Source organism: Schistocerca serialis, chromosome 2, assembly GCF_023864345.2.
Source record: "Schistocerca serialis cubense isolate TAMUIC-IGC-003099 chromosome 2, iqSchSeri2.2, whole genome shotgun sequence".
Taxonomy (NCBI): Eukaryota; Metazoa; Arthropoda; class Insecta; order Orthoptera; family Acrididae; genus Schistocerca; species Schistocerca serialis.
In genome coordinates this window covers 663,276,850-663,290,263 of record NC_064639.1, presented here as the reverse complement: position 1 = coordinate 663,290,263, position 13,414 = coordinate 663,276,850, and the positions used below count along the sequence as shown (strand labels likewise).

Below are 13,414 nucleotides of genomic sequence, written 5' to 3'. Positions count from 1 at the left end.
CTATAGGCTTTGGTGAGTATCAAAGTGTGTGACGTAAATAGCCGTATTTTTTGGCTGTATTGACGTAGAAGCTTAAATTTTTTACACTGCCAAGGGACGGTGTACCTCAGTATGTCATATAAATTTTAACTTGATACGTCTACCCGTTTCTGAGAAAAAGGATTCTTGACATTCGGGCAAACAGACAACAAAGCGATCCTATAAGGGTTCCGTTTTTAACGATTGAGGATTGGAACCCTAACAGTTTCATGATGATCTCTCCACTGCAAAAGATTCCCGATTTTTCTCCCATTCTGAACTCCTGGACGGACTGGCAAAGAAGGGGGCGGAGACCACGTGACAAACGAACAAAGGAGGACCAAAGAAGCGGACTAGCATAAGCAAAGAGGACAATCCTTGCTCAGATGAGTTTACTAGTGTCAACATAGGCTTTCAGGTCAAGAATTAATTTCTGAGACTGCACGTCTGGAGCGCAGCACTGTATGGGACCGCTGGGTAGTAGGCCGCCATCTCTATTTTATTTCAACGGCTGCCCCAGAAACCTTTAGTGCGAATCATGACAGGTTTCGTCAAATTTGAACCGGTGATCGTTTTACAGAGCAGCTGAAGCGTAAAAATGGTTCAAATGGCTCTGAGCACTGTGAGACTTGACTTCTGAGGTCATCAGTCCCCTAGAACTACTTAAACCTAACTAACCTAAGGACATCACACACGTCCATGCCCAAGGCCGCGCGGTTCCAGTCTGTAGCGCCTAGAACCTCTCGGCCACCTCGGCCGGCAGCTGAAGCGTAGTTTTCTGGGTGACGTAGGCAATAAAACCTCCCTTGCTCCTTCATCGGTTCCGTAAAATACCATGCGAATACGGTTAGTCTTACACCAGACAAACAGTGCGCACTGTAGAACAACACAGGAAGAAGTATGAATAATTTTATCGCCTGCGTTACGCAGAAAAATCCGCTTTATCTGAACTAGCTTTGAAAAAACGGTCATCGGATCAAATTTGACGAAACCCCTGGGATAGCTCGCACTAAAGGCTTCTGGGACAGTGCAAGCCATTGAAATAAAAACCACTGCAAACTCGTTTAAAAGACAGGGAGGGTTACAACTGAGCGTGGCGTGGTGTCCACCGATCGCGAGGTTGACCAGGATCCATCTAACACAGCGTCAACGTGTGCTCATTATGGCGATAGTCGTGTACTTGTGACGTTACAGCAGTTAGCTAGAGTTAGTGAGGGCGTTCCAGTAGCCTATCTGCAGTCATTCGGCTTGAAAAAGGCCAAGGAGTATTTGGACGAAAGCTCGCCGCATTGTAACCACAAAATGCAACTATAAGCCCGAAAATGTTTTATTCGAAGCTACCGCATCGAGACTGGATTCTTACGTCGGTAACTTAATAAAAATTTTGGCACTTATTATTGAAATACGGTCCTTTTACAGATTTTATTACTACACTGTAAAAAATGATTTCAGATTATACAGCACGCCCAGACTTTGTTGCCTGTTAAAGAGGTGAGGTCACCAACGTGGCTTGTACTGAAAATACTGCAGAAAACAGTTAACTCCACAGGAGTCTGTGCAGGGTGCTTGTATCGGAATAAAAGCTGGAGGAATCTAAGTATTTCTGTTCTTAATAACTTTCTAAAAAAATTCTCTAGCATGAAATTTTGCAATCAGTGGATACGAAAAATAACTACATAGCTCTCCTTAATTCGGAGTTGAGTCTAAAAATATAACGGTATTTTATGGTCCACTTAAGGAAACAAGAACAAATTCTTCACCTTAACCACATAAATGCCGCACGCTTGAAAGAAAGAAAGAAAAAAAACAGGAAAGGAGCTTACGGTTTTCTATCTCAAAGTAAAGCATGTAATTTGTCTGGTACATGCCAGAGTGGCTGAAGAATTAAAATTTCTGCAACTTGAGGGGAATGTCGTAACCTTCAGAGGAAAGATCATTTGTGGATTAGGGCACTAAACAGCAATGTCATCAGCGTTCGGTGGAAATGTGGTGTTCGCTGAAGCTCCCTTCAACAGCAAAAGTTTTCCAGGAGACGCTATCACAAACATTGCTGTCCGCTGTATCTGTTTAAACAGGAACAGGCATATGGTTGGTGGCTTCTTTGTAGTATTGTGAGCAGTTATAAAATTTTAATAATGTACGTTTTTTATTTAAGCATTGAAGTCAGGTTATAAAAAACCGAATAGGCCTATTAACCACACTATTAGTCTCAGAATTTACAGAAGTGAATGCGACGCTATTTAAAGCACATCTGAAGAAAAATATCTGAGGAAAAACGCTAAACATCCTCTCAGATTCGTCGACGTGAGATGTGATCAAGACTACGGGGTCACATAAGATGGTTTGTAGTGTGCGGGAGAGGGGCTAGAACTGGGAGTATGGAGTACTTTTAATATTTTGGAAGGGGAATGGCGACTTGTAAGTAGCCATAAAAAAATTCCAGTTCCGATCCTGTTAAAAAACCTGCGTAATACCTACTTTTAAATCATTTTCTTGAAAGAAAAAACACCTGAGTATACTATATTTTTTTCTTTCCCTGAGAGCTATGAGAGGAGGTCCCTTTTCCATTGCCCAAGGATGTGGGTGCCCTTTATCAAAATTTTTACTACTTTTAGAATTATCTATGAGGTAAATCATGCTTATACACAGAGGTTTGTCGTTTATACTGATGCAGTTATTTGTGTCTGTGCTTCTAAGTCAATGATTTTTATAGTTATGTTGCCTGCACAAGTATAGCATTCTGGACGCAATTTAAGCATTGTGAAAACAAGATTTCAGCATCAACTTCTGCACACTAAGTTGCACTTCAGTAAAGCCACCCTCACACAGGACGTGTTTCTTTTCGACAAACACGTCAGACGTGATGTCCGTTGTGGCTGCTGCACAAGCGACCTGTTACATCTGACGGATGGTGCTGCTTATTGTGATTTGCGACCACAGCGCGCTCCAGCGGCAATCGACTGCTGCATTTGGCGCGCAAATTCACAGTTTGTTTACGAAAATGGAGTGCGTAAAATACCTGCGTTAATTCTGTTAGTAATCCTTGAAGAAGAACGGAGAAAATTGCGAAGAGGTTTCTGGAATCGCCGATGGCTTGAACAGCAAATTGGTGATAGACACTCCGTATGCTGTGCAACGAACTGAGGTACGTATAGAGGTTATTCGTTAACTCCATTGAATTTCCATCACATTTTCGGTTTTAAGTAGAATATAAAGTACCGTTATAGTGTCTGACTATTTTCAGAATGCAGAGTATCCATATTCTCGACGTTGTATTCACTTCTGTCATCCTTAAGCAACTGAGTTCCTGATATAGCCTTAAAGACCGAGGTTCATTTCAAAATTTAATTGGAATGGACGAAGTTTTTTTAAAGATACACACTACCATTGAAAAATATGTTTACCGACAAGATGCGAACATGAGGCAGTCTATAAAACCAAGAGCTAGGTACGTATTATTTACACAATGTTTTATAATAGCAGTGTGTAACTTGTGTTTACTGTCACCTGGAATCAGCTTACGACCGGAGGGAAAAGTACTTTGTTGGGTGTATGCAGTGAAAATACACGATTGTGTAACCAAAGAGCAGTGACCATGTGACGTTGCAGCTGACTGTATATTAAAATACGTAATGCGGAGTTAATGAACGTGGAGTTGAAATTTGTGCTGTAAGCCCAGTCAAGAGGCGGTAACATGATTGTACTACTACTGTTGGTGTTTCAAAATTTCAGACATGTCATGCCCCAGGAGCTAAACTAAGAAGCACCTGAAACAATGATAGTTATCCAATTAGTATTTTAAAGATAGATTATTTTGATGGAGCCAATATGGTAGATCTATGTTATTACCGCGAATATGGTTGTCACCATTTTGATTCAGCGCTCTAATATTTTATCCTCATATAATTAAATTCAGGGCATCCAATGAGTCACGATAATTAAAAATCTGAATCAGAAAAAGGACAATCGATAAAATCTTGTTGGATATCAACAGAAATAACCAAACGGCTTCTTAGATATATCGTGTACAATACTTTATTTACTTAACACGCCTGATCGTGTTAAAGGATTTCTTTAAGCCATTCGTGCTTTCTATACTTTAATGTTGACAAGCATAACAAAACTTGAACAAAATGGTTGGAAAACCATTTTTTGGTTTGGTTATGTCAAGTGTATCCTAGGGTCTGTAGCCAACTAGATGAACGTGAGAAAAGTTCCAAACTACTGTCAAATTGACCGGTAGAACGACCCTTACCACCCTAGGAATAAACCAGATCAATCCTCATCTTCCCAGTATGTCACATTATTGTGCAGCCATACAAAAGGGACTGCTCTATGGCTGCTTGTGGGGCTGTGTGGTAAGAATTGAGAAGATTACAGTTCCTGAGAGGAAATATTTTCGACTTCGAAATTTCACTCTATTTCACTGTCTTTAGTGCATAAATTGGGGTTTTATGTTTCTACTGATACATTTGGACACACAAATTAAGTACCGACCGTTGTGTTCTGAAGAACTTCCTGCAACAGCTCTGCCGTGTTAAAATAAATGTAGAATTTGCAAGCCATCACGATTCTTTGTGGTCCACAGACAACTGCTACTGGTGGGGAGGGTGCGTTTTTGAGGAAGTTGGGGACGGATGACAGGCACTTACATACTGCTGCATGCTTTATGTTTTACTGAAATCCGCGCTTCGGGATACTGGATTTATCACTTCCTGTAGCGAAAGTGGCTGCACGAGGAAGAGAAAAGAGAACCAATGGCTGATAATATTTCTGTATTGTCCTGTAAAAGTTCGCGCCAGTCTTGACTGCAGAATAGCCGCCGAAACTGCCACGGCACCAAGGAGTCAATGGCTTGGGGAAAGAAGAAATACCTAGACAGGTGGGCATTGCTAAAGCCACAGTATTTGCCGTCGGTACTTCTGACTCTGCAGTTTAATAGATCCACAGACAATATTATTGATAGAAACTCTAGAGAATTTTGTATAAAATTAAAAGTCTATACTCAGAGTGCAGGAGGGGCAAACGTCCCATTGCATACGCTGATGCTTCCGTATTACACGCAGATTAGTGGTTTTTCGTTTCAGTTGCATACGGTAGGCCCTACATAAAATGTTTCAGTTTTCAGCGTCTTTCGTGGCGCTTACGGGTAGAATTTTCTTCAGCGCAGTATAATGTACAACTTACATCGTTAAACAGTGTATTTGATGTAACAAGATGGCATAGAATTACACGATTTTTTGTCCCTTCTTTCCGATGGACAGGAAAATAATTCCTTAATTATATCATTAAAATGTGCCAAAATCAAAACTAAATAAATAACAGAAATTTTATATTTATATTCTTTCCACTTGATTTAATAACTTTTTTACTGAAACTAGAACTCTACAATAAGCCTAGTTCTTAAACCTTTCAAGAATTAACATAAATTGAAATGAATTTTCTTGTTTTACACCTACTCCGTGGTTGGTTTTTGTTGTATTTTTTGGACTGCAGATTGTAATAACTTATGTTCATTATTGAGTAATTTTATCTTTCATTTATTAATAAAAACGCACCCTTTGTTGGCTACACATATTTTTTGAAACCACAATGTTAGAAAGTACATAGTATAGTAATCATGTCTACGTTATCTTGCTTTGTAGATATTGAAGTTTGGTGAGATACATCACATACGAACATAAGTGTTACCACATTCTAACATTTAGACTGTGGTGTTACTTCGTTAGTACATAACGCATTAATACCAGTTATTATACATTGTACGACATTTATGATTAGTGGGTCATCACTAATAAATTGCTTAGCAGAAAATGCACTGAGGGTACCGCTGAGCATGAATATGCACAATGGACAGACTGTAACAGTTGAAATGAAAATCGTACACTCTGCACTTCACTTCAAACTTTAAATATAAACATTTACTTGCCCAGCTGTAAGATTAATGTAGCACTTATGAATGTTCACACAAAGAGTACAGCAAAAACGAAGAGCCGTTATTTACGAAAAGACATTACAGCATATCAAAATTAAATTATTCGTAAGGCTTAATGCTTTACCGCTTTTATACTGCTAGTTATAAGCGGCAAGAGCAGCAAAAGTATTGTCAAAAGGAAAAAGTCAACCATTAGGTAAAGCAATCTTTCAGATTATTCCGTGGCATCTGGTACATTATTGTTTCCTCTTCAGATATTTCGCCCGATAACCTGCTGGAATACCTGTTATCATCGTACGTATCTAAATAGGTTTGGGCATGTCCACCAATACTTTACTTTTTTGTCCGTTCCCTCGTGTCATTGTCGTTGTTAGTCAAGAAAGAAATAAAACTGTTATAAATCGAATATATAGTGCCTGCTGCGGTGCTGGCAATACATCATCATCAACCAGTGGCGGCGCGTGGGGTATTGCGTACAGCAGCGCTGCGAGATACGTACGGTCGTACGAGTTTGCGCAATGCAAGCTCCGTGACGCGTCGATTCTCAGCTGCAGAGCCATCTGTTAGCGGAAGAATGAACAAAATACACGAGAACGTATTCCGCATTAGCAATGGTTTTGTTGGTACGACTACTTGTAAACTAATCTCTTTCAAATACAATTCGTATGTAGCCCTTAGGTATAGTAACAAAATAACGGGTTAATGAATTGAGAAAAATCTCGGGAGAGCGAAGTACTGAAGTGATACACATGGCTTTCGGCTGGGAGCGGCGGCGTGCTCCTGTAATCCAGCTACTTGGAAGCCAGGTGTTGTGGATGGTCTGAGGCCGGGAGCCCTGGTGCTCAGTTTCCCATGTCGATCCGGCGTCCGCACTAAGCCTGCCATCAATATGGTGACCCTTGAGGAATCTTGGGTCACCAGGTTGGCTAAGGAGGGGCGTACCGGGCCAGGGGGGAAACTCAGCAGCCAAAAGTCCCCGTGGTGGGCAGTAGTGGGACAGCGCTGGTGAGTGGGAGCTGGGTAGCAGCCCGGCCAATAAGGCGAGACCTACACCTATTTTTTTTTTTTTTAGTTTTTTTTGTTCCATATTTAAATTCCGATTATAAAATTTCGAAGAGAACACACATTTTTTGCTCCCTTCCCATGAGTGTTCATTAGAACTACTCTGGGCAACAGTAATGCTGTACAACACTTCCACTTCCCATACTACAATCTTTCCAAACCATCCAACAGACTGCAGAGTCATTTACAAGAGTGGTACTCAGTGATGTCAAAGTTCAACCACACCCCTCCCGCATATCCCTGCCCCCACAGCTCTTTTTCCCATTAACACTCATGACTGAACAGTTCTGTATTTCATACAGGAATGCATCCACTATGCAGCAAATATAGCCACTGATCATAATGATGCTGGCTTTCATGGTCAGTATTTGCATCCTTGATTATTTTTGTTTTGTTGGCTTGCTGTTATGGCATTTGATGGCATCTCTGGCATTGGAAGATGAAAAATTAGGCAGAGAAATATGCCTTGGGGCATGGCCTTATGCCCATAAAATAAAAATCAACAAGGAAGCATAAACATTACTGGATGATTATCTGTATTAGTAAATGGGTAGCCCAGTTCCTAGAACCTAGTTCTGTTTGTAGGTTGCCTATCTAATGACTTCCAGGAGCAACAAAATTTTATTTTCAATATTTCATGTGATTATTGACTGAATTTTAAAATGTAAAATGCTATCATAATGTGCTAATTAAGAGGTGTAATCGTATATCAAGGGTTTAATACACAAAGACAAGTAGGCCTACCACAGTTAGAAACTGAGTATAAGTCTTGAGGCCGCACAAACACCCAGACAGTATTCATCCAGTATATGAGAATGAGAGCACTAGGCAACTTGCAATAAACTTTATACACTTAATTTCAAATCTTTTCTAAAATTTTTCCAACTTACAAGCTTAATACCATAAATTAACTCACTTGTAGAGGAATAAGAAGTTAGAAGCTGTTTATACATGGGAGTGCAGTTCTTTAATGAACTGGAGGTTTACTGATTCTTGTATACATCATACTTTTTGGTAAGTTTAATTTCATTGTGTGTTCTGGCAGGACTACCTTCAACAGATATGTACTATAGATTATTGTAAATGTGTTCCAGGTACTTAACTCCTTTTTTTAACATCATTATACCACATTTTTTTGAGATAATTTGGATGGAATATAACTGAAGATCTGTGTTCGGCAAAAGAATTGCTCATCATATAGAACAGGCTTTGAGCAGGAGAGAAACACAATTAACAGGAGTTTAATTAGCACAGTCTGACTACCATACACAGTTACACCCTTTACTGAAGCCACAGTAATCATTGCCATGTTTATATACCTATCTTTTGGCCTACATCTCTCCCATATGTACTGGGGAATAGTTAACTGGGCTTAAGACTCTGGGCTCACATTTGGCAAGCTGGAAGATGAAAAACTTGTCCCACGACTGTATAAAGATGTAAATTTTTGCTGTGATTTTCCTAAATCACTGAAGGGAAATGTGGGGATAGTTTCTTTGAAAATGACGTGGCTGTTTCCTTCCACAGCCCAAGCTTTTGCTAATTTTCTAATATCCTTGTCACTGATGAGACATTTAACTGTAATCTTCTTTCTTTTTATCTTCTTTTTCATATTGTTAGTGGTTGTCATCTCTTCTACAATACAATTCTTGCCACTGTAATAATTACTTAGCTTAACTGTTATTCTTAGCTGAGTAATGCTGCTTAAACCAATTACACTGCTGTAAATACTTTTCATTTGAAACAAATTAATATTTCACAACTTAAATACCATAGAAGCAACAGCTGAAACATCTTAATGAATTGATGTACAGCAGTTCAGATACATCCAGTAAAATTCATCATGATGAAAAAAAATCATCAGACAGCTGCTTGAAATAGTTGATAACTTGAGAGAATTTTATCAGTTAAATTCATTGAGAAAGCTTGCTTACCGTATTGAGAATTTTTGCAACCATTGGCAGTTTCATTTTTGCCTGTATGACAAATAATATGATTTCAAGCGACATTAAAAGACACTTTTTCTATACAATGACTTTTACTGGACAAATGGTTTATTTTCATTGTATCTCTTGAAATTCTAATGATTATCATGATGATCATAAAATAAAGAAAGACTATTACTTGATGCACTGTGTGGTATGGTGATACAGCAAAGATGCTACATTTATTTTTATATATATAGAGATTGTAGCATTTCTTCGTAGTCGTGTGGGTTGTATCTCAATTCTTTCTCCTTTCTTTACAGTGTGACATTTCTCATAAAGTTATTGCTCACTCATCCCAAGTATCTATAGTTGTGTATTTGGCTGTGTTCCATTTTATTCTTCAGTTTTTGAATTGTAGCTTAAGATTTTGTTGAAATTTCTTCAAAATATTTCCTAGCCACTGTAGGAGAATGGAACATGGAAGGGAGGAAGAGTGGCAAGTGATATTGGTACAATGCATGACACTCTGCCTGCCATATGCAGGCTGGCATGTGGCACAGTACTAATGTGTATCTGCAAGTGGAGTTTCACATGAATAAGGCACCAATGCAAATCTAGCTCTAACACATGTCTTACATAAATAAGGAATCAACCACTACATGCAAATCTAGCTCAGTTCTTTGAGATGACTCTAACCAGTTACAAACAGTTGTCTCCTGACTTTCGTTAATTTTTTTATATTGCTTTTGAAGAAATAGAAAACCAGTTTAGTGTAAACTGCACATGATGGTGTATATGTTTTCATTTAATTTTATGAACCTTTACATCTAAATAATAACTATTAATCTGTGCTGCTGCCTCACATCATATTAATGTATCTCAGTTGGTTCACATAACAGAAATGTAAGAATATCGCAGAACATTAATTGTTTATCAGTCCAGTAATGCAAAAGAACTCATGTTGCAACTGGCTCTAGGATATTGCTCAAGTGTGTGGGACCCATACTAGATAGGACTAACAGGGGATATTGAAAATATACAAAGAAGGGCAGTACAAATGGTCACAGGTTTGTTTAATCCATGGGAGAGTGTCAAAGAGATACTGAAGGAACTGAACTGGCAGACTCTCGAAAGACAGATGTAAACTATCCCGAGAAAGTCTGCCGACAAAGTTTCAAGAACCGGCTTTAAATGATTGCTCTAAGGATATACTACAACCACCTACATATCGCTCACGTAGGGATAATGAGGATACGATTAGAATAATTACTGCATGCACAGAGGCTTTCAAACAATCATTCTTCATCTGCTCCATATGTAAATGGAACAGGAAGAAACCCAAATAACTGGTACAATGGGACATATCCTCTGCACACACATCACTGTGGTTTGCAGAGTATAGATGTAGATGCAGGTCATATTGCAAATAAAATAGTGAGACATGACAGCTGTTGTGCATATCTCACTCAGTTCAAAAAGGTATCCGAAAATTATTTCTGCATTTACAGATAGTTATGCTAATTACATGGTAGCAAAACACAAATATTAAATGAACACTGTTGGTTCTATTTGTATTGTATTTGTATTTATTTATTTATCCTGTGGATCACATATTGTACAAAGTACACATGATATAGGACAAGTCATTTTTCTTAACAAATATCATTTAAAAAAATGTACACAAAATTGTTCATTGATGAATATAGTAACTTCACATACAGAGAATACAAACAATTTACATGGGGAACTAAGAAACATGTAGGCAATGTAGTGCTACTTTAAATTTACACAAATAATCACTGAGATTACAGAATAGTGAAAATGTCAACTGGAAACACAACAGAAGGACAATGTCATTTAAAAACTACATTAAACATGAAATTTACATCGAGATTTCACAGACAATTAAGTTTTAATACTAATAGAATGTGTATTTGTACATTCAAAAAGCGAGTTGAAAAATTGTGGCAGTTAAATGCTTCAGTTTTCATCATAAAACCTTAAAAATATTAATGGGTTCCTTCTGTGTTGTACGGTAAAACAGTTTTTATATTTAATGGTTAAAAGCACACAGATTTCTGTGTTTCTTGTAGCATTCATTTTCTGAATTGCTTTTCGGTGTATTATGCCATTATCACATATGTAAGAGCCACCTGGTTTTCACAAAGATGCTACTAGAATAACAACAGTTTGGGTGCTCTTCTCCTGTAAACTGAAATCTTTTCCTCAGTTAACAGTGTGAGAAGGTAGAAGTGACTTTTCAGCAGTAGTAGGGTAGGGTCTCTACACATCAGGTGACTGGAGAAACCTCAAACCTACCAAACTTGTAAGTCAAACATGATTTCTTTTAGCTTAAATCTGCACTTCCGTAGTAACCTGAATGTTCCAGAGACCATGACAAAAGTCCAGACTGCAGAAGTTGAAAGGAATCAGTGATATTTTTCTTTCCTTTCTTAGCCTATATAACTTAATTTGAAAATACAGTGATTCTATATTGAATGGGAAATAATACAGTTATCAGGAGAAAAGAACTTTCACACTATTTTGACTTGTATCATAATAAAGCAGACTTAATTCTGGATACAGAAGGATGTTGGATATGAGTTGTCGACATTCAGCAGTGACATAAAAAACGTGACAAATGCTGTAAACAATATGACAACTAAACAGGAGGTTATTGGTTTTTTTTAAAAATACGCTAAGGTACAGATCCGTCTTGTCGCCACAACCAGGTCTTATCATCATCACATTCATTGCCTTTGCCAACTCTCATCCAAACTGTTTCCTTCCAACCTGACAGACACCTCATGCTAAGCTACAGATCAATGTATCACCATGACCTTTTTTTGTTCCCCTGCCTTAGGTTAGATATGTTATTCATTTTGTGCAGCAGTAGTGAGGAAATTGTCATGGATGTGGATCTGTCACATGTTTCACACATTCATGCATAATACTTGTTTTTGGTTTGGTGAAAGTACAATATTATATTTAGTGAATAATAAGTTACGATAAAAGGAATGTATTGTATTATGCTCTTTTTATTTTAATGACAATATTACATTTTAATTCCTTGCCTTATGGAACAAGCAGTCAGTTTTTGTAATTAGAATTAGCTGGCTTGGGTCCTATATGTTAAGCTGTCCTTTTGGCCATTTCATTGAGATAATTAGTACTTTCATACATTACAGAGAACCTGCTTGTTTTATACTGATGAAGTCTGATTCGCTAGTGCAAACAGAAATTGGTGCACATACAGTTTTAAATTTCACAGTCATGCATTTTTGTTTAACCAATCCTGTTAATTCAAAGCTAATTTTATCGTAAGACAACTGTAATGAACAATTACAACATAGTCTTTTCTCACTGCTCATATCACATATAAAGGGTATTACTGGCAACTGAGAACAGCACTGTAAATGTAGAATAACACTGCTCAACAAATTTCTTCAAAATTTATTTGTCATGAGATTTTTTTTACCGGTTCTTAATGTTTTTGATCTGCTGATTTGATATCAGCTTTTCTCTCCGTGCTTTGGTTTTTATGCAGTTTGGACTTTTCCATTCCAGACTTTTGTGGTTAGATTAATTACTTGTATTTTTGTTATTGACAGGGTTGTGATATTGTATCTCTTTTTTTGTTTCAGATCTGATGTCATTTCATCAAGGCTACGAAGAGATGTAAAGTAACAATCATCCAGACAGTTCCTGTTACATTTGTGGATACTACACAGTATAAACTCATAAAGCATTCTCAGGACTTCCTCTTGGTGAATAAGACGAAGGACGATTCCCTCATACTGTACGCCACAACTGTGAGGAAATGCTGCATGATTGGTCAAAAGGAAAGTGTATGGGTTTACCTTTCAGAATCTCCATGTCCCGGCGAGAACCAGTGGATCAGTCAACTGACTGCCGTTTTTTTTAAAATCATGAATGGAAAGGGAATTTGTATGAAAAACAGAAATAAAATATCAGATCCTAAAATCCCCTCAGCAATCAGACCTACTGTACACTCTGGTGAACAACCACATCCACAAATTTGGGCAGTGGCGAAAACCAGGGAAAGGTGAAGAAAATGAGTTTGATGTGTATTCCTCTAATCTGTTACAGTTCTCAGCTTCTCATCAGGTGTAACCAGTCTTGAGCTGAATGACATTGTGCATGATTTGTTTCTCTACAAATTTGCAGGTTAAGTGTTAGCCCTTAGGTTGCAAGAAAAATGTGTACTGAGTGATACTGTAAAAATGTTATGTTACTGAAAGTGAGCAGAGGTCTGTCTTTCATATTTTACAGTGGCAAATAAGTTTGTTTATTACCGTAATGCCTCTGGTCTTCTCCAGGAATTAGGGATTTTACTTTACAATACAGATGACTGACATATATTTGCAGACATTTCAAAATGCAGTCTGCACTGTGTCCGACTGCATAATAGCAGTATCTATGCACCTGTTCCAGTTGGTCATTTTGTGTA

At 38.0% G+C, this 13,414-nt stretch overlaps 1 long non-coding RNA gene across 1 annotated transcript; it reads left to right on the top strand.

Moving 5' to 3' along the window:
• Nucleotides 1-2,989: 2,989 nt before the first annotated feature.
• LOC126455661 (uncharacterized) lies at nt 2,990-12,935 on the top strand. The gene is made up of 3 exons (XR_007585348.1): nt 2,990-3,163; nt 3,263-3,466; nt 12,588-12,935. It is a non-coding gene; the product is annotated as an uncharacterized LOC126455661 (long non-coding RNA).
• Nucleotides 12,936-13,414: the final 479 nt, after the last annotated feature.